This window comes from Bufo gargarizans, chromosome 5, assembly GCF_014858855.1.
Source record: "Bufo gargarizans isolate SCDJY-AF-19 chromosome 5, ASM1485885v1, whole genome shotgun sequence".
In the NCBI taxonomy this organism is placed as follows: domain Eukaryota; kingdom Metazoa; phylum Chordata; class Amphibia; order Anura; family Bufonidae; genus Bufo; species Bufo gargarizans.
The window spans coordinates 274,616,429-274,639,244 of NC_058084.1; positions in this window are offsets into that span (position 1 = coordinate 274,616,429).

The window sequence follows — 22,816 nt, forward strand, 5'->3', positions numbered from 1 at the left end:
TATTCCTCCTAAATAAAATAAAATTATTTCAACTAGAGTATAGATAAAGTATAAATGGGAAGATCACATATGAGCAATCAAATCAAAGAGTATAAAAAAATATATAAATCACACAACAGAAATATTGTGGCCAGAAGGTACTGAATAAAATTCCCCACAGAACATGGATCCATGCTGGCTATATCAGTTACAAGTCCTCCCAATCGTCGTATCCCCGTATGTGGGGAATATAGTCAATTAGCATTCATTTAAGATCACTTTCTCTATGGCCCAAATGTTTGGATACTGGCAGATCCATACTTTTTTCTAATAGTGTATCGGTGTTGGTTACACCACGTTTTGAAATCCAGAGAAGTTTCCCCCAGATATAATTTGTTACATGGACACCAAAGAACATTAATCACAAAGGAAGAATCATATGTAAAAAAATGTTTGATATAGTATTCCTTAGCAGTAATGGCATGGATAAAACTGCCACCTTTTTGTATGTATCAGCAATTGATGCAATTAAAACATAAAAATGTCTGTCCCTTCTTTTTCTGTGGGCCGAGGTCAGTGTGTACAAGTCAATCCTCCAAGTTCTGTGGTCTTTTATAAGATAACAAGGGGGGGATTTCAAATTCCTTGATGTTATTATGGCTGCTTCTCAAAATAGGCCAATAGGCCATTAATAAAGTGGGAGGAGCAGGAGCCTGAGTGAGTGATGTTACGCTCCGGGCCTGCCTGCTAACTTGATAGTGAGTAGCACTACAGACAATTACAGTACTTTAACAAAGCATAGCCACTTGTTGAGGGTTACATGATTAATATTTACATATGAAGACTGCTCTGAGCGGGGCCTGGTGTAATGGAGTACAGTCACTGCACCGGACCCCGCCGCCAGTGAAACAGCAGCTGCCAGACTCCAGCCCCTCCTCCCACCCCACTCGATAGATGTCTGCCGCGCTGTGCAGCATAGTGGCCGGCAATGGATCAGTGTCAGCAATGTAAAAATTGCAACCTTCTCTTTATAAGATGCACTGCCATTTATAAAGCAAAAAATATGGTATATCGCCTTGACGTTTGGCAGACGAGCCCAAATTATTTTGTACAAAAATGTATTTGCCCAGAATCTCAAATTTACAAAATAAGCGTAGCATTAGCACCAGAATATTTTTTATTACTATGGCATTATTGTACCTTTATTTGGTTTGCAGAGTGCTATTGCATTGTGTTTTTTTTTCTTTGTGTTTCTAGCCATGTCAGCACACACCTGTGCATTGGGATGTGCTGACTGGCCCCCTTTTTCTTTGCAGTTTGTCCTGGAGGTGTGGCTGACTCCATTTAGTCTGGCACCCCTGACCAGCCTGTCTGCCCCATAGGCTGATTTTAATTAGTGTAAGTATAAAGCTGTAGCCTGCTCTCCCTGCACTCACTGGAAGCCTTTTGGCACCAGGAGAGGTATAAAGTGGACTCTCATTGCATTCATTAGAAGCCATCTGGCACCAGGAGAGGTATAGAGTGGGCTCAGCATGCATGTTGGTACCTGCATTCCCTGAATTTAATGGAGTCCATTTTGGCAGCAAAAATGATAAAAAGCAGAGTGGACGCAGCATTCATGTGGAACCTGCACTCCCTGAATTTTATGGTGGCCGTTATGGCACATAACAGGTAGCATTTAGTGTTAGGTTCCCATCTTACAGAGATTGCCTTGACGTGTGGCAGACGGGCCCAGATAATTTTGTACAAAATGTATTTGCCAAGAATCTCAAATTCTACAAAATATGCATAGAATTAGTACCAGAATATTTGTTATTACTATGGCATTATTTTACTTTATTTGGTTTGCTATTGCATTGTATTTTTTTCTTTGTGTTTCTAGCAATGGCAGCATGCGCCTGCGCATTGGATGTGCTGACTGACCCCCTTTTTCTTTACAGGAAAGTAGGCCACAGTACTCTTTTCATAGAATGGCGAGGGTGGGTGCACGTCCAGGTTGTGTTCTAAAGCTCCACCTCCAGAACTTGTAAGTGTCACAAATATTTAGACAGCACTCCTTTATTGGTGATAATTAGTGATTTTATTTCATGTTATTTCAGCCGGAATAGGTGGTATGTCAGTTGCAACGTTTCAGGCTTAATAATTGCCCTTCATCAGGCTGACAAGACATAATGTACAGAAAGAAAAATTCATATGGTGCCCATCAAGATCAATAATACATGATAATATAAATAGGTGCACACATACATGATTATACAGCTAAAAATATATATAACATGAAAAAGAGGGCTATCTGGAGGTTTCATATGGTAATGTTACAGTCAAATATACAATACATATTCCAAAGAGCTCAATTCTATACAGTAGCACTGGGAGCAACTGTGCTCGGTACATAAGTGCTAGTGCTGTGCGCGGTGTAAACTGCGGCCAAAGAGGAAGGGATGGCCCCAGAGTATACTAGCACACAGAGACATCTATTGTGGCAATAAGTCATTTACTTTCTGTTATGGCTGCAAGCCATATAAATACATATAAATGCTAGTATTGGCAGGCAGGGTAGTCAGGGCACACCTGCGTCAGAAAGCTGCCACTGGTTAGTCCCAAGTATCACATCATCCAACCAGACTGAGACAACATGAGACAGTGTATGAAAAAGAAATAGGGATAAAACTCCTAGGAGTGCATAATTAACCATCTGAGGACAGAATATCGAGATGCAGAAAAGGCTTCTGAGGTAAGGGGAATACGAGGACCTATATAGGATAGCAAGGTAAACTGCAGTACATTTAAACATAGGTACATAACTCACCACTCTGAGGACCACACTTTGTGTACAGTCGGCGCTTGGTTGCATGTGGGATGCGCCATCTTTAAGTATCCCCTGGTGGCCTGTGGTAGGTGAGTGGGGGTCATGTGATACAGGTGGTGGGTGGGCCCAGTCACCAGAGCGAGGTCTGGGACCTAGAGCGTCTGTTTAGCACTAGCAAGTGTGCCGATACGTCACTTCCGGTTATGGGACTCGTAACCGGAAGTGGCGTGCGTGTCACGGAGGTTGGAGTGCCATGTGATCTGGTCACATGATCGCACTATCCCTAGTGGAACTACGAGAGGTGGAGTTACTAATACGGCAATAACGCTAGTTAGGGGGCGATGCTGGGGTGCAAAAGCAGGGCAGTGTCCCTATGGAATGCCTGCGCATCAGATCATGAGCAGCTATCTGAGTCAAAAGTATATATGTCTCCATTGAAATACAAAGCATCAGATTGTGAGCAGCTATCTGGGTCAAAAGTATATATGTATCCATTCAAACATGACACAATGAGCAAAAGGATGACAATTAAGTCAGAACTGTCAAACGTATAACCCCAATTAACAGTTAAACCAGGCTACATAGTTCCAAGGGCATCAGAGGAGGATGGCCATGGAGCTAGGTAGGCTGGGCTGGACGAGGTAATCACCTAGGCGTCCACATAAGATAAGAGCGGAGCAAGATCACTAAACCGGATACTAGCACGGTGTTCAGAAGACGGGTAAGAATAATACCACAAGATGGTAGGTAGAGGACCCGGTTGTCTTGACTACACCACGAGATGGTAGGTAGAGGACCCGGTTGTCTTGACTACACCCTTTGGATGCTCAGCGTGAGGTATCTTGGGACCGTAAAGTGTGCTTTGCGGAAGTCACCATCCGCTACTGAACAATTCTGGTCCTATAAGAGAAATACATGGAACAGATATAAATCACATTGTAATGGACTATTTGCATAATTAGCCTAAAGGTAATCCTTATTCAACCCAACCGGTTGTAGGGTACATAACCGACGGATCCAGGACATCTCTCTCTCCCGTAGCACCGCCTGACGGCCCCCCCCTCGTCTAAGAGGAGGAATCCAGTCAATTATCTGGAAGCGTAATTGGGTGATGGCGTGTTTGTGTTCCAAAAAGTGTTCAACCAGAGGGGGCGTCCGTTTTTTGGGTACGGATGTTCGATTTATGTTGGCAGATACGCTCTTTGATTTTCTGTATGGTCTGACCAGGGACACTTGATAAGATATATGACGAAACTCGTCTGGCACGAGAAGTGGCCTTGGATCTTGAATGTTTTACCTGATATGGAGTGGGTGAAGGTAGGACCTTTGGTGACGCTACTGCACTGGGCACATGAAAGGCACGGGTAGGTGCCATTGATGGGAGAACCTGTGATGGTGGTCTGGATTCCGGAGCCCTTGCTACTCCCAATGTCAGATTTAACTAGTAAATCCCTAATGTTTTTCGCTTTTTTATAGGACATAAGTGGCATGTCTCTAAAGACATTGGGGAAATTACTGGCAAGGATGTGCCAGTGTTTTTTAATGATTCTTTTGATCTCCATGCTTTGGTGTGAAAACGTGGTGACACATGGGATACGTTTCTGGCTGGATGGTTCAGAACGCGTCTTAGATGTCAGGAGGTTGTTTCTTGGGATCTCAGCTACTTTTTGAGTATGTGAGTTTAGGATGTGGGATGGGAAGCCCCTTGCCATAAACTTAGACGACATCTCATTGAGTCTGTGATCCAATATGGATGGGTCAGATACAATCCGTTTGACCCTCATCAACTGGGATCGAGGTAGGGATCAAATTAAGCCTGGGGGGTGGAAGCTATTGTAACTCAGTAAACCGTTTCTATCAGTGGGTTTGGTGTATAAGTCAGTGGTGATGGTTTTGTCTCTTACCTTCAGACAGACATCCAGAAAAGAGATTTCGGACCGACTGGAGCTCAGAGAGAGAGAGATGGTGGAAACGCCGGTGTTAATGTCCCGATGGAAGGTTTGGAGATCTTGCTCTGTACCCTGCCAAATACAGAAGATATCATCAATACATCTAACTCAGCAGTGTGCGTGATCTTTAAACATTGCATGGGGGTATACAACCTTTTCTTCAAAGGAATTCATGTAGATGACGGCGAACGTAGGTGCTAGGTTACACCCCATCGCTGTCCCGGATGTCTGCAAATAAAATTGGTCCTCAAAAAGAAAATAATTACGCTTGAGGACAAATGTCAGTAGGGACAGTATGAATTCCTGTTCGGCTGGAGAAAATTCTGCCTCTTTAGATAGGGCAGCCCTGACGAATTCGATTCCTGCGTCTGTGGGGATGTAGGTATACAGACTTGTTACGTCCATGGATACCAAGTATGGATCATTGTCCCCAAGTTGGACCATGTGGATTTTGTTTAAAAATGTGGTGTCCCGGATGTACGACCTGCCACTCAAGGCATAGGGTCGCAATAGGTTGTCCAATAATTTGGCTGCCGTCTGAAACACGGAATCACATCCCGAGACGATAGGTCTCCCGGGGGGATTCTCCTTGTCTTTATGGACCTTGGGGAGTGTATAAATTACTGGAATCCGAGGATATTGGGGGACCAGGTACTCAACCATTTTATTCGTCAAGAGCCCATTGGCGTGGGCATGTCCCACAATTTCAGACAGTTCTGTTAGGAACCTCCTAGTGGGGTCCTGATCCAATGGTTGGTAGGTACCATGTTCTCTCAATTGTCCTAGGATTTCGTTTTTGTATTTTAGACGGTCCATAATAACTATCCCCAAGCCTTTATCGGCTGGTTTGATAATTATGTTCCTATCTTTGGCAAGTTCTTTTAATGCGCCTTTTTGGCCCCTAGATAGGTTGAATCTCACCTTTTTCATGGTTGATTTCTTTTGAAGGCTGTTCATCTCGTCCTGGACTTTAGATATGTATTTTTTTTTTTTTTAAACATCTCTTTATTGAAGTAGCAGGAATCATACAATGAGCACACCGGCAGATAACATACAAGGTATAAAGCAGTACATAGGAATTGCACATATATACGTCGTTGCATGACTCCCCCACTCACATTTTATAAAACTTTTAACCCCACCCCCCTCCTCCCCCCTCCCCCCTCCCCTGGAACCCTAGTCTGGCCACTGGATACCCCTCTTGAGCTACGCCGTCCCCTCCTTGAGATCACACACATCACATTATATCTCCAGTTTCCCCAGTCTGTTAGCAAGTTGCGCTTCCAAGTACCATTTGGTCAGCTTGAATGGGCTCATCAACTCTTTGATTTCACAGAGGGATAAGAACTTCTCGACAAAACTCTTCCATTTTCTCATGAACTTCCCCACTAGCACTTCTTTGTCCTGTTCCACTTCTAATCTTTCTAAATAAAGGATATCTTTCATCGTTCCGATCACTTCACCCCATGATGGAACCTCCCTTTCCAACCAGTGCCTTAATAAAGACTTTTTCACAGACATCAGCAAAAGATGCACCCCTGCCTTGATAACCACTGATCCCATTTCCTCGTCCTGATTCCTCGGTATATAGTGGAAGATGCATTGTTGGGGAGTTAGCCCCACTATCACTCCCCAGACCGCTTCTATTGTCGCTACTGCTTGCTGCCACAGCGGTTGTAATTTTGGACACTCCCATATGGCATGCAGCCCAGCCCTCGAGAGATCGCACTTGGGGCATTCTCGCAGATAATGTGTAGGCGCATCTTGGTAGGACAAATTGAACGCATATGTTGCCCTGTGCATGAGTCTCAGTTGCGATTCCCTCCACTGCTCATTATATGTTGCCCGCCGCAGACAGTCCAGCCCCTTCCTCATTTTTTTCCCAATGTTTTGGTCTGCGAGTTCCCTTTCCCATGGTTTATAGGCCTCTTTAACTAGTCTTATCGTCTGAATATTGTGGAGCCTGTGGTGCAGGTCTGACAAGGACATAGGGGAGCCGTCTCTGCCCAGCAGGGCCGCAAACCATGCCAACCTATCTGATTCGCCCAATGAGTTCACCTGCTCTTTGCAATAGCTTTTAATTTGCTGGTAGGGCAGGTACTGTGTGTCCGGAAGGTCATACTTCTCTTTCACCTGCTCCCAGGACAGCCACTGAGAACTGTTATGCTGCAACAGGTCACTAAGTCTCATGATGTTCTTGCTTCTCCATGTCTGGAATAGCCTATTTTCCCTACCTTGGGGGAACGCTGGCAATGACCACAAAGGTAACCTTGGTGAAATATAATAGGGGAGCCCATAAATCTTTCTAATCGCCTTCCACGCCATTATGGTATCTTTTAGTAGGACCTCCTGCTTAATATTTGTTGGGATGTCTCTTAGTTTGGAATGTAACAGGGCTTCTAAATTCTCCCTACCAGCCAGTTCCTTCTCGAACATAATCGCTGAGTAGTGACTTGTCCCCCACACCCAGTCTCGTATATGCCTAAATAACGACGCCAAGTTATAGTGTCGTAAATTTGGAAGTTGTAGCCCCCCTTCATACTTTAGCATTGTAAGTTTGGCATATGCAATACGGGGTCTTTTTGCTTTCCACAGTAAGCGGTTAAATGCTCTCTGGATCCTCATGACATCTGCGTGTTTTAGCAATACCGGAATAGTTTGAAGCGGGTAGAGTAGTTTTGGAAAATTCATCATTTTAATTAAATGTGCTCTCCCACATAAGGACAAGGGTAGCTCCTTCCATTTGTCTAACTCCTTTTCAATTTTCAAGAAGAGAGGGGGATAATTGAGCGAATATATAGAGTTCGGAGTACGCCCAATCTTAATACCCAGGTACGTCAGATAATCCTTCCTAATCTCTACTCCATTTTCCAATTGGCTCCCACAGTGAGGTCCATGTCCTAAAAACAGTAACTGGCTCTTATCTACATTGATCCTGTATCCCGTCACCTTTCCGTATTCAGCCAAAGCTTCTAATATTTTATCTAGTTGTCTTTCTGGGGCTCCCAAATATAACAGAATGTCATCTGCAAAACAACTTAACTTTAGCTCCCTGCTACCTATTTTAATCCCCTCAAAGATATCAGATTTCAATAGCCATCTAGCCATAGGTTCCATTGCCAAATTAAAGAGCAACGGGGATAGGGGGCACCCCTGTCTCGTACCTTTGCTGAGCGAAATTGACTTGGACAGGAAATCTGATATATTCACTCTTGCCTGGGGATTTTCATAAAGTGCCTTTAGGTAGTTCCGAAAATGACCCTTAATATTAAAACTATCCAGCACCATGTCCAGCCATTGCCAGCTAACACTGTCAAAAGCCTTTTCGGCATCTATTGCAAGCAATGCTGGACATGGTCCCTTGTTCCCCTCCTTATTTGAGCTCAGGGCGGCCAAGACTTTACGGATATTAGTTACCGCTGACCTGCCTTTCATGAAACCTACTTGGTGGGAGCCAATTAGATCAGGCACGCAAGTGGCTAGCCTATTAGCCAAGATTCTGGATAGGATCTTGACATCCTGGTTAATCAAGGATATTGGCCTGTACGCACTTGGCTGCGTCAAATCCTTTCCCGGTTTCGGGAGGACCTTGATATAGGCCATCTTTCCAGTGTCAGGTAGGCTCCCCCCTTCCATAATGTTATTAAACAACCTGGTCAAGGTAGGGACTAATTCCTGGTGCATTGCTTTGTAAAATTCCGCGGGGAACCCGTCGGGGCCTGGTGCCTTACCATTCCACAGGGATTTTATGGTCTCTTGTACCTCCTCCTCTCGTATCTCACCGTTTAGTTTTTCTACCCCGCGTCCCTAGATAGATGTGGCAGATCAACTTGGTCCAATAGGCCCTTCGCATCCCTCGGTTCAAAGGAGTCCCTGCAGTACAGTTTCTGATAAAATTCACCCAGAATTTCTACTATCTCTTTCGGCTGGGTACATAACTTCCCCATCCTGTCTTTAAGAGGCTGTAGTAATGGTTGCTTAACAATGGGGCGTGTTAAGTTTTCCAGTAGCCGCCCCGCTTTATTACCCAGGCGAAAGAACTTTGCCCTCTGATAGTCACTAACCCACTTCTCCCTCCTCTCTTGACAGTAGTCAAAGTTATGTTTAGCTGTCACCCAAAGTAACTTATTAGAGTCAGAGGGGTTTAGAAGGAACTCAGTGTATGTTTTCCGAACCTGCATCGTGGCTTCCTCAAACTTTTTCCCTTCCTCTCTTTTCTTCCCTGCCGTGTATGACATTATTCTGCCTCTCAGTACTGCTTTCGCTGCGTCCCAGAAAAGGCCCTGATTAGTCATGTGGTCAGCATTATCTTGCGCATACTCCCACCACCAACCTTTTAGTCTGTCTACAAAATCCTTGTCTTTGGGCAAGTTTTGGGGCATCCTCCATATGTAATCCTGGCCTCTGGGAAAAGTATCCAGAAGCTCCATTACCACTGGGGCATGATCCGAGATCACCAGATCGAGAATGTCAATCAGCTGGACCCTGGCCAACAACCCCGGTGATGTCAACAAGTAGTCAATCCTGGACCATGACCCCTGTGCATAGGAGTAGTGGGTGAATTCCCGATCCTCGGGATGATGGTAACGCCATACATCCTGCAACCCTGTGCTCTGTAATAGAGGGAGTAACGTCTGATTCCTACTTCGCTTAATGGCAGTCCCGGGGACCTTCCTCTTCCTGTCTTCCTGCTCGCTATGGACACGATTAAAATCTCCCCCCACCAGTAACATTGTCGCGTCTTCCATCATGATGTCTTTCTCCAATGCATTGTAAAAACCAGTCTGGGAATCATTAGGAGCATAAACATTATGCATTACTATATGACCTACTGGGGAGTCCATACTTAGATGCAGCCATCTCCCCTGATTATCTGTTGACATTGCTAAGATGTTATAACGCAACCTCTTGTGCAGTAAAATCATTATTCCCGCTTTTTTGCCTATTGAGGGCGAACCCACGACTTGGCCCACCCATAGCTTCTGCATCCTCACAAAGTCTACTTCTTCCAGATGGGTCTCCTGCAGAAATGCGACATCTATTTTGTGTTTCTTGAGATGGCGCAACACTGCCATACGTTTAGCTGGGGACCGAAGGCCTTTGACATTCCACGTTGCTACTCTCATGGTTAGTTCCTAAACTGACAATTTCTGCAGGAGAAAACCAAAAGGAACAAAAAGCCGTATCTCACATACTGACCTCTAGGTAATTTTGCGTCAATGTGACCCAGACTAGCGAACCGACGATTCTCAGGTTGCTCCTCCTGGAGCGGTTTTCCAAATCGTCCATTTTATCCCTCAGGAATCGGTTATCTCGCCGGAGATCACTGATGCTGTTTTGAGCCCTTTCTAGCTCTTCCTCTACCAGCGCCACCTTTTGCTGTACCTCAGTAATTTGCGAGGTATGTTGCGCCACTTCATTATGCAGTTGCTGCAGGGCCGTGGCCACTGTGGCCTCTAGAGAGGCTTTTATGTCCGGAGCCAAAAGTTTTGCCACTTCTATGGCCATGGTTTTGCACGAGGCTAACATACCTCCGTTCGGGAGGTGACTGCATTCCTCCTCTTCATCTTCCGAGCCGGAGGCCTCCGTACTTCTTTGCGTCGACTGAGAAGTCGAGCGGGTGAACCTGCGGCCCTTCTCGGTCTCCGGCGCCATCTTGCCCCTTGCTTTCTGAGCGTCTCCTGCCGGGTGAGTTGTATGAACCTCCTTTTGCGAACCGCCTTTGACCAGAATTTTTCCATGAGCGGCCCCCTTATGCTCCTGGGAGGTTTGCGGAGACAATTCTTCGCCCCTATAGGTGGTATTTCCACAAGTTTCGGGCCGGCCGAACGGAGCTCCCCTGATTAGCGGCCGTTCATGTGAGCGCCGGAACTGGAAGTCCTAGATATGTATTTTTTGATCATCTCGTATTTCTTAGGAGGCTTATATGTACTTGGAGGCTTGCATCCTCTGGTTCGTGTTTGGCGGTGAGGCGGGTAGTGGTTGTTCGTTCATCCAGATTGGTTTTTCGATATCCAGGTATGCCCTCAGTCTGATGGCACGAAAGAAACGGGACATCTCTATATCCAGCATGTATGGGTTGTAGAGATTTGTAGGGACAAAGCCAAGGCCTAGGTTGAGAGCTGATTTTTCGTCTGCGGAGAGGTTTCTTTTGGATAAGTTGATAGTCAGATCTTCGAGTTACAGGGATCTTTGTCTAGTTCCTGTACGTGGACCTGGTTCAAATGGGGTCCCGGCACTGTGACCCCTTTTTCTTTGATATAAAATGTGAAAAATAAACCTGACGTTTGGACCTTCAATCTGGCTGTTGCGGACATAATTGTGAGAATGACCCCTAATAAAGAGCTAATCCCTCAGAATTAGTGGAGGATGCGTGCATGCATCTGTGCTGAAAAGTAAGAGGCAACGTGGTTGCTAGAGGCAACAGCAACTCAGGAGCCTGTTAGTTTGTTGGAGCAGGTTCTGCTGGTGATATCTGGACTTTTTTTTCTTTTTGAGGTGCAAACTGTGTGGATCTTAAAGGGCCTAATTTACAGAGACTGAGCGGTGTAAATTTTGGTCAAAATGATGACCTGGGTGAAAGGCGGTCCGGTTTGGTGGAAAATCAAGGCCACAGAGGAAGTAATGAAGCAGCTGGTGGGGGAAAATAATTCTTTGTTGAGGAAGCCGAGCACTGCACTTGGATAGGCTGCTCTGAACTTGGCTGAGAGTCAAGTGCCGGAGGAAAAGTGGATGTATGCCATTGTCAAGGGCAACCGTTAGGAAGACAAGAAGATGGAGAACAGTGCAGTTTTCCGGAGTTCCTATATCACCTGCGACTGTGCACAGAGTCCTAAAGGCTGGAGTGACCATCCAGGAAAAGTCAGGACTCCAGGCCATGCTGTTTCTGGTGACAACGGTTGCGGTAAGGACTCTGCCGGTGTTCGAGATACCAGGAACCAAGAGAAGGCTAGTAAACTTAGTAGAGATGTCCTGGGAATTTATTTGTCTCTCGAGACTACCAAATGTATGATGTCAGGCAGTAAGACTGTTAATAGTTTTCTGGCAGTCCCAGTGATGGTGAGCCGGCCGCAGTGGAAACCGGCTGGGTCGGTGACTGAAAAATGACTGAGGCGAGAAACTGTCTTGGAAGTGTGTGACATTGGGAAAAACACAGTGGGCCAGATTTATCACGACTCTGACAGCTCACTCCACTTTAACATATGGCTAAAGTCAGTTTTAGCCAAGTCAGATTTATGATCGGCCCTTTAAGACTGTAATAAATGTGGTTTGACGGTAGCAGTTTATCCGTCAGTAAGCAGCTTTACAAAAGTCGCACGTTTTTATGAAAAAGTCGCACGTTTTTATGAAAAAGTCGCATGTTCTATTAAAAAGTCTCATAAGATAAGCATGGTCCTCACTGTAGTGAAATTGCGACTTTTTTACGACTTTTTAAATAGTCTCAATAGCAAATCTGTCTAGAGATTAATTTACATAAGAAAACACGCCCACTTTCAGAAAACTGGCGAGCATAGTGCAGAGCAGAAAAAAGTCGCAAATTTTTGCGCAGTTTAAGTGATTTTCGACTTTTTCACTCCATTATTCTGACTTGGGCTAATGATAAATCTGGCCCAGTGTCTGAACAGGCAGGTAAGCGGTTACTTCCTCACAGGAACCTGGAGGGGAGAAGGTTTCTGGGTCGCCAAAAGAGCCTGTGATCAAAGATAGATTTGGGGTGGTGAAAGTCAGAGCCCAGGTAAGAGGTAGCGTGATAGCCACCCAAGAGACTGATAGAATATTAAATGTTCAGGACAATTGTGGATAATACGGACTATCAGGTGGTTCTCACTGAGGGGGAGTCTCCAGTGAGAACTGGGACTTGTGAACCTGATGTTACAAATACGCTCATACATGAAGGAATGGTGGGCTGTAATTTTCCCTTATGCTTGGAGGATTTGAGTAATGGAGACACTTCTGCAGAGCGTAACAAAACACCTGCAGAAGTGGTTTCTAGCCCTTTAAAAGAAATGACCATTAGAAACAATGGTGCTGATGAAGTGCAAAATGAAAATGTGACGTAAAATAGGTGATGATAATGACATGCCTTTTTTGTTGCAGGATGTGGTCGGGGAAATAGGTCACCCTGGAGGAAAAATTATAAAAAAGGCAGAAGGATTGATAAATATTGTGAGCACAGAGTGGAGCAATCCTACTCTGGCGAAAGAGCAAAAATGTGTGGCAGTCCTGGAGGGTGTGCCACACGTGCCAGAGGTGGATATTCAGTCTCCACAGTGTTCTATAGTCAATAAGTTAATGTCCCAGATAGGGGTTAACTCGTCAGTGCCACTAGAGGTCAGCGTTAATAATGACACTAGCTGCACAGGCGACGTATGTGCTGTGACCAGAGGGAAGCTACCAGGTCGAAGTCCTGCTCAGTTGAGGTGGTTACTAGTAGCAACCAGATAAGGGTACTATCACACTAGCGTTTTTCTTCTCCGGCATGAAGTTCCATCCTAGGGGCTCTATACCAGAAAATAGCTGATCAGTTTTATCCCCATGCATTCTGAATGAAGAGCAATCTGTTCAGGATGCATCAGGATGTCATCAGTTCAGTCATTTTGACTGATCAGGACGGAGATAATACCGCAGCATGCTACGGTTGTATCTCAGGCCAAAAACACTAAACACTTGCTTGAATGCATTTTTTTTCCATAGGAATGTATTAGTGCCGGATCCGGCATTCAAAATACCGGAATGCCGGACCTTTTTTTCCAGTCTGCGCAGGTGCAAACTGAAAAAAAGGTGGAAGAAATAAATGCCGGATCCGTTTTTCTGGATGACACCGGAAAGACGGATCCGGCATTTCAATGCATTTGTAGGATGGATCAGGATCCTGATCAGTCTTACAAATGCCATTAGTTTGCATATGTTTTGATGGATCCGGCAGGTAGTTCCGGCAAAGGAACTGCTTGCCGGATCACTCTGCCGCAAGTGTGAAAGTACCCTAACAGTTGTATCTGACATGACAAGAGTTAAGTGGGGAGATGTCAGCCTAGTGTCTGAAACCCATACCCAGGAGGTGGTAAATGACCTGCCAGGTTAGTACAGCTACAAACTTGAAGATGTTTTCGCTCAATCCGCACAGTCCCTAGATACACTAGAGAAGGGACTAACTGGTCTCGCAGAGCAACTAGAGAAAGCTCCAGAGGAGTCAAAGGAGGAGACTCAGAAAGAGTGAACTGGAAGATCTAGAGTCACAAATAGAAGCGGAAATTCTCCAACTTCAAGAGGAACTTCTGAGCAATCCAGACGTCATGCGGAGCCGGAAAGGGATGAGCTGGCTGATGAGGTCTCAAAAAGCATCTCAGAAAAATCTGCTATGGTAAAGGAGAAAAGACTTTTGGAAGCCAGGGTTGCTCAACTTAACCAAGAGTTACCTGATTGAATGGGGGACCTGGACCATTAGAGACAAATTGTGTCTAAGAGAAGAAACAGAAGTTTGACCAGCTCCTGACTGAAGAGAAGTACATCTCGGCTTGATATATGGAAGAACATGACAGATCTGAGGCTGTTGGTCGGGGAAAAGGAGATCAAGGCTCTTTCCTTGGTTAGAGCCCTTGAAGAAGCGCTTGAGGAGTGAGAAGAGTTTGAGAGGCTGAACAATCAACTTAGAGCAGAGATGGAGGGTCTCATGAGCTCAAAGGATGACGTCGGGAAGAATGTCTGTGAACTGGAGAAGTCTAAGCCAGAGCCTGTATGAATGGGTTTAGAGATGGTGGCGTTGCAGTGCGGGCCGAGACAGAGAAGATGGAAGATCTTTCTGCAAAACCCGTTGATGGGGCTAACATGGATGCAGATGCCAAGAGGCTCATGGCAGTGTGTAGCCACTGGTCAGTAAAGATGTCCCCTCTGCCTATAAGACCTTCTAAGTAGCTAGCAGCCTGATGGAGAATAAGTAGGAGGAGATGGACGACCAGTATGTGGATCCTGTTTACTACGATGGGCCGACTCTCCTGAATGAGTCCCAAAAGGAGAACCGTGTCCTAAGTGAGCCTCTGGAGAAAATGCCAGAAGTCGATGTGTCTGGTGAAGTCCCTGGGGTCTCCGGTAGCTCCTACTTCGGTGAAAAAGCGGAAAAATACTTAAGAGGGCAAGTATATGATGCCAGGTCTGTGTGTTGTGGGAGGACATGAACTCCTCGAGTGCTGCAGTGACCGAAGGAATGGCTACCAAAGTGGAAAAGACCACTAAAGAAGCAGAGGTCTCTGAAACTGCAGCCAAAGGGGGAGAAACGTAGGCACGTAGAAGAAACGAGCGCGGATAAGCCTGCTCTGCTTAAGGAGCTCCGCAAGGCAAAGGAGAAAGGGTCGGGACACGACCATGACTGGAACCAGTTCAGTCCAGAGTTGCAGCAGTCCAAGAAAGGACGTGAGGAGCATGTGCAGAAGCCAGAAAATCTAGAGAGTACCGGCTCATGAGATGGGCAAAAAAATCACATTGGCCTTTATGGCTCTTTAATAAACTCATGCGGGTGACAGACCAAGCGCTGTTGTCCTGGGTCTGGCAGAATAAGGGGAAGACTGTAGGTCAGGTTGATGCCTGTTCATGAGCATTAGGATTTGATGCCTGTGTTCACCCCTACTGGCTTGAACAAGAGGGGGGTATGTGAGGTAGTGACGGGCCTCATGGCTGCTAGGGGAGATTCATGGCAGGAGTTTCCATGTTTTCCCTGTCAGTCATCAATTGTGAGGCAGCACCAGGTGCCACAATTAGTCTGGGATAAGAGCCTAGCCCAGACTGTCAGTCAAGAGAGAGAATCTTGGAGCAACAGAGGCCCTGCCAGAGGCTCTGGAAGGGTGGTCTCAGCCAGGCTGGCTGAGGGGCCACAGGGCTAGGTGTTAGTCTGAACTTTGGGGGACTCCGCGAAGTCTGGGAATCGACAGTTGCTAGGCCAGAGTCAGGCGGACTTCTGGGCCACAATCCCCCAAAGGTACTGAACATTTTTACAGCCTGGAAGTGCTGGAATAATGGCGAAGAATGTCATATGTTGGTACCGTGTGTGAACAGTGCTATAAGTGAGGTAGGATTATTATTAGTTAGAGCCCAGACGGGCAAGGCGTTTGTTTTGTTATTTTAAAAATAAACCTGTTGTTAAAATAAACCTGATGTTTGGACCTGCAATCCAGCTGTTGTGGACACAATTGTGAGAATGACCCCCGAAAAAGAGCTAATCCCTCACAATATATATATATATATATATATACACTTTTTGTGAGGCAAGGTAACCAAAAATGTCTGTTCTGGCACTGATTTTTTATTTTTATTTTTTAATGTTCACCTGACAGGGTAGATCATGTGATATTTTTCTAGAGCAGGTCGTTACAGATGTGGCGATACCTAATATGTGAATTTTAGAATTTTCTGAAAGCCATTTAAAAAAAAATATTTTTTAGATGATTAACTTAGGTAGGGTCTCATTATTTGCAGAATGAGATGACAGTTAGGATGGTACTATTTTGGGGCACATGTGACTTTTTGATCGCTTGGTATTACACTTTTTGTGATGTAAGGTAATAAAAAATGGCTTTTTTTACAGCGTTTACCAGACGGGTTGGATCATACAATATTTTTATAAAGCAGGTTGTTACGGAGATGACAACACCTAATATATGTCTAATTTTTCAATTTTATTTTACAGAGTAAAAGCATTTAAAAAAAAAAAAAAAACGTTTTTGTGTCTCAATTTTTTGAAAGCCATATTTTTTTTTTTACGGTTGTCTTGGGTAGGGTCTCATTTTTTGAGGGATAAGGTGACGGTTCAATTGGTGCTAATTTTATGTACACTCTTTTGATCACTTTTCATAAATTTTTTTTGAAAGTGAGGTAGGCAAAATTGCAATTCCATCATAGTTTTTTTTTTTGGGGCGCTCACCATATGGTAAAAGTGTCTGCTGTATTTTACTGCTGACAGACACTCTGCACCCTAGGCCATCTTGTTGAGGGAGAGAGGGTGGAGGGAGGACCACTGCAGGGAAGGGAGAGAATGACGCGCTCCCATGTGGAGCCAGGAGGATGTACAGAAAATCTGTCAGATGACGGATTCTCTGTAAATTTACTGAGAGTAGCCTGCTGTATGTAGAGGAAGCACAGCAGGCTGTAGAACAAAAAGAAAAAAAGAAAAGTAAACACAACCAATTGGAGAAAATATTTTCTCCACAAAATAAATAAATTACTGTAAAAGAAAGGTGCCCATATCCTTTGAAGGCATCCTAAACTCTAATTGTGAAAGGTACATACCTTATGGGAATAAAAGGATAAGGAACAAGAAAAAAACAACAATGTGGATAAATAGAATTGTAAAGAAAGCAATAATTGACAAAAATAAAGCATTTAAATCACTAAACTAGGAGAAGCATTGAAAAACTATTAGGAAAAAGATTGAATATGTAAAAGACAAATAAAAGCAGCCAAGCTAGAGACAGAGAGATTCATTGCCAAAGAGATTAAAGCTAACCCTAAAAAGTTCTTCAATTATATAAATGGTAAAAAGCATAAATCTGAAGGTGTCGGCCCTTCACAGATTGATGAGGACGGAAGTGTAGACAGCGATAAGGAGAAAGCAAAGCTATAAAATATTTTTTTCTCCACTGTATTCACTGAGGAAAATAAACTGTCAGATGAAATGCCTAGAATGTAAAAGTAAATTCCCCATTGAAAGTGTCATGTCTGCCCCAGGAAGAAGTGGAGCTGCATCTTAACCCCTTAGGGACCCATGACATACTGGTACAGCATGGTTCCCGAGTCCTTAAGGACCCATGACGTACTGGTTAGAGATGTTGCGAACATAAAATTTTCATAGACTTCAGTGGGCAGGCGAATTTTAAAACCCACAGGGACTCTTTTTGGCCACAATAGTGATGGAAAAGTTGTTTCAAGGGGACTAACACCTGGACTGTGGCATGCCGGAGGGGGATCCATGGCAAAACCCCCATGGAAAATTACATAGTTGACGCAGAGTTGGATTTTAATCCATAAAAGGCATAAATCACCTAACAATCCAATTTTTTTTTGACCAACGTGGTTTAAAACATCCAGTGTGTGTATACGATCAGGTATGATGTTGTATCGATCAGGTAGTGTAAGGGTTACAGACATTGACAGACCAAACTCCCCTTTAAATACACCCCAAACAAACCCCAAACAGTCAATTTGCCCAACCGCAAACTTCCCATTTGCACAAGGTTGGATACCAAGCTAGCCATGTCCCGTTGATGTCATTGAAGGTTTCTTCCTACACCCAGCCACGTACAACACCAAGGGTCCCGGAAAGGTGAATTGAATTGATTTTTCGAATGGGGAGATGGTTAAAAAAAACGCTGGCTCCCTCCCCTTGAATCCACGGTCACTGCGTCTGTGCCGTGCAATTTACTGTCCCACCTGATATGAGTGGTATTTTCTATAGTTCTCTCTTCTCATCAATTTAATCCCTGTTACGTCCCCAATCTGGGGTCCATTTATTAAATGGATTTTTCGAACGGCGAGATGGTAAAAAAAAACGCTGGCTCCCTCCCCTTTGTTTGAATCCACGCCACGGTCACTGCGTCTGCGCCGTGCAATTTACTGTCCCACCCGATATGAGTGGTATTTCCTGTAGTTCTCTCTTCTCATCAGTTTAATCCCTGTTACATCCCCAATCTGGGGTCCATTTATTAAATTGATTTTTCGAATGGGGAGATGGTTAATAAATTGCTGGCTCCCTCCCCTTAGTTTGAATCCACGCCACGGTCACTGCGTCTGCGCCGTGCAATTTACTGTCCCACCTGATATGAGTGCTATTTTCTGAAGTACTATTCTCATCAGTTTAATCCCTGTTACGTCCAATATCAGGGTGGGATTGCCTTTTGTGAAAAAAATTTAGGCGGGGTATCTTCGACTGCCTTCACAGTGACAGACCAAACTCTGATACACCAAACTGAATTGATTTTAGGAACCGGGAAATGGAAAAAGCAGCTTGGTCGGTCCTCTTACTCCCAAGTTGGGGGACTGCGCGTGCATAGAGCAATGTGCTGTGACACCCTATATGAGTGGTGTCTTAACTAGTCCTATTCCTATCAGTTTAATCCCTGTTACGTCCCCTATCCGGGGACGTGTGTCTAATTGATTAACCATTGTCGAATTAACGAACCATTACGACATCCTGGAATAATTTAGTTCTGAGCTTTGTACCTGATTTGTATTGGAATTGTTGGGGATTTTTTAAATTGTCTGCATTATTTCTAATAAACTATTAAGAGACTTTATTATGATTTTTTTATTTTATGTATTAAAAACCCACCCATACAACTTAAAAAATAAATAAAAAATTAAGTTGTGCGGAGCATTGTGTGGATGACAATATAACCATATAAATCACAGAAAAAAATGCACCAATGGATTTGCCACTGACTATACTAGCTAGTCATACAAGCAGATATTAAAAGCTGAGACTTTTGCCAATATATTCCTGTCAGGAACACATCGGAGCCCATCATGCACCACGTCATGGTCTCTCAGCATGGCAAGTTTCCTACCACTACGCTAACTGTAGTGTGAACACAGTCTGAAGGTGATGAAACCCATATTGAGTTTTGCTTGGCTGTTAACCCATTTCTTCCAGTAATAAAGTAAGGGTTAAAATGGAAAATTTTCCAAAAAATAGAAATTTCTAAATTGTTTCTCCATCTGCCATTAACTCTTGTGGAACACCTAAAGGGTTAACAAAGTTTGTAAACCCAGTTTTGAATACCTTAAAGGGGTGTAGTTTCTTAGATGGAGAAACTTTTTGGGAATTTCTATTCTAGGGGTGCAACGGGGGTCTTGAAATGGGACATGGTATAAACAAAACCAGTCCTGCAAAATCTGCCTTCCAAAACCCATATGGTGTTCCCCTCCTTCTATGTCCTCCCGTTTGGCCAAACAGTAGTTTAGGACCACATATGTTTTTTGTTGTTTTTTTTATGCAAACTACACAATCAGGACAACCCATATTGATTTCTGTTTGGCAGTTAACCCTTACTTTGTTCCTGGAAAAAAATAGATTATATTGGAAAATTTTCCCAAAAATTCAAAATTCTTACATTTTATGTCCATTTGCCATCAAATCTTGTGGAAGACCTAAAGGGTTAACAAAGTTTGTAAAATCAGTTTTGAATACCATGAGGGGTGTAGTTTCTAAAATTGGGTCATTTTGGGTGGTTTCTATTACGTAAGCTTCGCAAAGTGACTTCTGACCTGAACTGGTCCATAAAAAGTGGGATTTGGAAAATTTTCAAAAAAATTTCAAAATTTGCTTCTTAACTTCTAAGCTATGTAACACCCCCAAAAAATAAAATGACAGTCCCAAAATGATACAAACATGAAGTTGTTTGGGGGTATTACTATGTATTACAGAAGTAGAGAACCTGAAACTTTGAAATTTGCAAATGTTTCAAGAATTTTGGCAAATTTGGTATTTTATTGTGCAAAAAAATTAACTTTTTTTACCCAATTTTAGCAGTGTCATGAAGTACAATATGTGACGAAAAAATAATCTCAGAACGGCCTGGGTAATTAAAAGTGTTTTAAAGTTATCAGCACTTAAAGAGACACTGGTCAGATTTGCAAAAAATGGCCAAGTCCTTAAGGTGAAATAGGGCTGAGTCCTTAAGGCGTTAATAAGATGAAAATAAACAAATTGCCAGGACCAAATGGGATACACCCCTGTATCCTAAGAGAATTAAGTAATGTCACAGACAGACTGTCATGCTCCACTCTGACCATCTGCGGAGGTCAGCCAGGATAGCAGCACGAGTTTAGTGATTGCTTTGGAGCCGTGCTGGATCCGTGTCTCTCAGGTGCACTGGGTGGGGTCTGCACTGGGATACATGCTTTCTGATTCTGGTTTTCGTATGGACCCCGAAAAGGTCCGGGCAGTTCTGGAGTGGGACCGACCAGAGAATCAGAAAGCTTTGATGCGGTTCTTGGGGTTTACGAATTATTATAGAAAATTTATCTCAAATTATTCCACCCTAGTCAAACCCCTTACTGATATGACCAAGAAGGGCGCTGATGTCTCTGTCTGGTCGGATGAGGCATTGCCGGCCTTTTCGACCATTAAAAAGCGTTTTGCGTCTGCTCCCATTCTGGTGCAGCCGGATGTATCTCAGCCATTTGTGGTGGAGGTTGATGCATCAGAGGTGGGGGTTGGGGCGGTGCCTTCGCAGGGTTCTTCTCCTTGCAAGTGGGTCCCGTGTGCCTTCTTCTCCAGGAAGCTCTCGGTCGCCGAGAGGAATTATGATGTTGGAGATAGGGAATTGTTGGCTATCAAGTTGGCCTTTGAGGAATGGCGTCACTGGTTAGAGGAGGCGTCCCACCCTGTTAGAGTGTATACAGACCATAAGAATTTGGCCTACCTGCAATCTGCCAAGCGTTTTTTACCAGGTTCTATTTCGTGGTTACCTTTCGCCTAGGGGTCAAGAACGTCAAGGCAGATGCCTTGTCTCGCAGCTTCCCTGGGGGAGGTTATTCAGAAGATCCGGCGCCGATTTTGGCGGATGGGGTGGTGGTCTCCGCTCTGTACCCTGAATTGGAGATGGAGGTATTGGGAACTCAGAAGGGGGCTCCTGGTTCGTGTCCTCCAGGAAGGTTGCTCATACTCGACCGCCTGGTTCACTTCTTCCATTGTCTATTCCATCTCGTCCTTGGACGCATTTGTCCATGGACTTTATTACGGACCTGCCGAGTTCCTCCAGGAGAACAGTGATTTTGGTGGTAGTCGACCGTTTCAGTAAAATGGCTCACTTTATACCACTAACGGGTCTGCCTAACGCTAAGACTCTTGCGCAGATCTTTGTGGATAATATTGTGTAATTGAACTGTGTTCCTTCGGATGTGGTCTCTGATAGGGGCACGCAGTTTGTCTCCAGGTTTTGGAGGGCGTTCTGCTCTCGGCTTGGCATTCAACTTTCTTTCTTGTTGGCTTTTCATCCACAGTCGAATGGTCAGACGGAGCGTACCAATCAAAACCTGGAGACCTACTTGAGGTGCTTTGTGGCTGAGAATCAGGAGGACTGGTCCTCATTCTTATCCTTAGCAGAATTTGCATTGAATAACCGTAGGCAGGAGTCCACGGTTAAGTCGCCATTTTTTGGCGCATACGGTTTCCATACTCAGTTTGGAACCTTTTCTGGGACTGGTTCCTCTGGGATGCCAGAGGAGGAGAGATTCTCTTCTGCCTTATCCTCCATCTGGCGGAGGATTCAAGGGAATTTGGAGAAGATGGGTGAGAGGTATAAACGAATGGCTGACAAGAGATGTGTGACTGGTCCGGACCTGTGTGTGGGTGATCTGGTGTGGTTGTCCACTAAGAATATCAAATTGAGAGTGCCATCTTGGAAACTGGGTCCAAGATTTATTGGTCCGTATAAGATTTCTGCGGTGATCAATCCGGTGGCATTTCGGCTGGATCTTCCGCAGACTTGGAGGATCCATGATGTCTTCTACAGGTCTTTGCTAAAAAAATATGTTAAACCGGTGGTACCATCGCCATTGCCTCCTCCTCTTGTTCTAATCGAGGGAAACTTGGAGTTCGAGATCTCCAGGATTCTCGACTCGAGAGTTCTTCGGGGCTCCCTCCAGTACCTGGTGCACTGGAGGGGATACGGTCCTGAAGAGAGGATGTGGGTTCCGGCGTCTGATGTCAACGCCAGCCGACTGCTGAGGGCCTTTCATAGGTCCCATCCGTATAAGGTTGGTCCAGGGTGTCCGGAGGTCACCCGTAGAAGGGGGAATACTGTCATACTGACCATGTGCGGAGGTCAGCCAGGATAGCAGCACGAGTTTAGTGATTGCTTTGGAGCCGTGCTGGATCCGCGTCTCTCAGGTGCACTGGGTGGGGTCTTTAGGTTAAATAGCACACTGCCCAGTGCCCTGAGCGGATTATACTGTTCATTCTGTCTGGGAAGTTTGGAGAGAAGGTTGGCTGTCTGTTCCTGCTCTCAGAGATAAGTGTCATTGCTTGTTCGGTTGTTTGTGTCTTCTTGTCCATCCAGGTTCTGTGCGAGCAGACTGCTCCTATCTCCCC